Raw genomic sequence first — 3279 nt, 5'->3', positions numbered from 1 at the left:
CCCCTTGAGCCAGTTAATTCCCAACACCACTTCGTATTTGATAGGGGCTATGACAAGTCAATCTATTCCCAGTGGTGGCCAATGCCCATCGCCACCCCGTGAGTGCGACGAACTACTGGCCGTGCGTTGGGACTGGCTGATCCGAAGATCAGTAGGCCAGTGGAGTTCCTCATCATACAGGTCCTCCTCATCCGAGTAGTCCGGCTCGGTGAAGCGACCTGCAAACCAACATGCGCATTGTGCGTCGCGAGATGGGCCAAAACTCGGGGAAAATGAGGGGATAAACCCGACTCCTATGCTGTCTCTGGGACGCACGTCCGTGACCGTGCGGGCCCGAGCAGCGGCCAAACGCTGTTCCTCTTCTTGCTCGGCTCGCGCCCGAGCTGCTGCCGCAACCGCTACCCACGGTTCCTCGGCTCGCTTTCGGTCAGTGAGCACTTGGTTGGCCTCGAGCTTGGTGATGATCACCGTGGTGACGATCGGGAGAGCTTCTCTCCCCAGAAGCAGAAGGAGTTCAGAAGAATCTGGTAGGTCCAATAACGTCCCCCTGTACCCCTTCAATTATATAAATAAAATTATATATATATATAAAAAGAAACTAACTGATAATAAGTTAGCCATGGCATCTGCGGGTGACTGTCTTGTATCTCAACTAGTGTTTTCAATGTACCGTCTATTTTCACCAAGTCCTGATATTGTATTGTTCCATAGTTTTTCCTGTCCATTACCGAGCCGAAGACATTAAAGGGTGCCATCAACAAAGATCCATTGGAACTTAGTCTTGGTTTAAGTTTTTGCCACACTGTCACCATGTTTTCTATAATTGGGTGACCCACAATTTCTTCTAGACTTTTCCTCCAGTTCTTTCCCCATAGCAGATAGTGAGCTCCACATTGTAAACATGCCAGTTCCAATTTAACACTTCTTTCATTGGTCTGCATGACCCAAACTTTAAGCCATACCAAGGTTGCCGCTCAGTGGTATATTGTTAAGTTTGGAAGTGACATTCCCCCTCTTTTCTTTTCAACTGTCATTATTTTAAATTTTATCCGTGGACATTTTTTGTCCCATACAAATTGATTGATTTTTCATTGCCAAGATGTTAATATCATATCCGAAATTTTAATAGGAATCATTTGGAACAGAAAGTTTAATCTTGGGAGAACATTCATTTTAACTATAGCTATTTTACCCAGCCAAGAAACTTTTAATTTAATCCAAATTTGTAAATCACGTTCAATCTTATTCCACACCTCTTGATAATTAGACGCAAACAACTCTTGATTCTCTTTTGGGAAGAATATTCCTAGATATTTTATTGGTTTGGTTGATATTGTGCATCCTGAAAGAGCAGTTATATTTGATTCTTCTACTTTAGTAGTATGTTCTAGAAATATTTTTGTTTTAGTTTTATTAAGTATATAACCCGCCAATTCTCCGTATACTTGGATATCGTTCGTAAGTTCTTTAATACCGGTTTCTGGATGTGCAATTGTTAGCAGAATGTCGTCTGCATATGCTCTTATTTTAAATTCCTCTCCTTGCGTTTGTAAGCCAACTATTTTCTGATTCGTTCTAACTTTATTTGCTAATATTTCCAGCGTTAAATTAAATAGCAGTGGAGATAGAGGACATCCTTGTCTAGTCCCTTTCTCTATTTTTATACCTTTTGTTAATGTTCCATTTATTAGTAGCTTAGCGTGTTGATCTGTGTATATGCTGGAGATCCAGTGGAAGAGATTACCTTCTTTACTTATGCTATAAATTACTTGATTTATAAATTTCCACGAGATATTATCAAAGGCTTTCTCTGCATCGACAAAAATAAATGCCAATTTTTCTTTTCTACATTTTACCAATTCTCTTGCATTAATCAGAAATCTGATATTCTCTGACATGCCGTTTAGGTATAAATCCTGTCTGGTCTAAGTGGATCAGCGTATCAGTATTGGCTAGCAATCTTTGCTCAATTATTGTAGTAAATATTTTATAATCTGTGTTGAGCAGTGATATTGGTCTGTACGAAGAAGGTAACATTGAGTCTGTTCCTTCTTTTGGAATTAGTGTTATATAAGCTTCTTTCCATGTATCCGGGACTTTATTTTTTTTGTATATTTCGTTCATCTCGTCTACTAATATTGGTGCTACTTCTTCTATGAACGATTTGTAATACATAGCTGTGAGCCCGTCTGGTCCAGGTGTCTTCCCACTCTTTAATTTTCTAATTGCCTGTTGAACTTCTTCTATTGTGAAAGTTATATCCTCTTCAGAGTTGGTTTAAATGGTTCTGTTGAATATATTTTTTTATATCTTCAGTTTGTTCATTCTGTGATTGTTTCTTATAGAGACCTTTAAAATAATCTAAGAAACATTGTGCTATCTCATCTTCTTTATATGTTATCCGCCTGTTTATTTTTGCTGAAATTATCACTCTTTTCTGTTTTAATCATAGACGCCAGATATTTACCCGGTTTATCTGCATATGCAAAATGCTTTTGTTTTATAAATTTTAGTTTTTTTGCCATTTCATCTGTATAAACTAGATCAATTTCGTGTCTTGTCCTTTTAATCTCTTTCAAGGTTTTCTTACTATATGTTTGTTGATGAGTTTTTTCTAAATGTGGGAGTTTAGTCTGTAGATCTGTCAAATATTTATCCCTCTCTTTCTTGTTTTTTGCATTTATGGAGATAAAGATACCTCTCATATAGGCTTTCGAGCAGTCCCATATCGTTGCTTGACTCATGTTTGGAGTTCTATTTCTCAGTAGAAATTCCTTAAGTTCTGTACGGCATATGTTAAGATCTGTCTTCTTAATAAATAAGATCACTATTAAGTATGATATCAACTTTTATTCAGTGTACCTATAGTTTAATTAAGACTTAAAACTTTAATTAAAGTTTATTAAGTTAATAAACAGTGTACCTACCTATATAGTTTAAGTTTAAGAAATTTGGCTCTCAAAAGAAATCTCAATCATTGTACTGTTGATATTTGGCTCTTTTGACTAATGAGTTTGCCGACCCCTGAGCTATCTTATCAGGCAAATAGCTGGGAGCTGCCAGCTCTGGGTTGGGAAATACTTGAGGACTTTGAGGGGTGGAGTCTGGGGAGGGTGGAGTTTGGGGTGGGGAGGGACTAGGGTTGCCTGCTCTGGGTTGAAAAATACCTGGAGATTTTTGGGGAGGGACTTCAATGCCAGGGTCCAATTGCCAGAGCTGCCATTTTCTCCAGTGGAACTGATCTCTAGTGGCTGGAGGTCAGTTGTAATAGCAGGAGAT

Source organism: Euleptes europaea, chromosome 3 (assembly GCF_029931775.1).
Source record: "Euleptes europaea isolate rEulEur1 chromosome 3, rEulEur1.hap1, whole genome shotgun sequence".
In the NCBI taxonomy this organism is placed as follows: Eukaryota; Metazoa; Chordata; class Lepidosauria; order Squamata; family Sphaerodactylidae; genus Euleptes; species Euleptes europaea.
Note: the sequence above shows the minus strand (reverse complement) of the source record.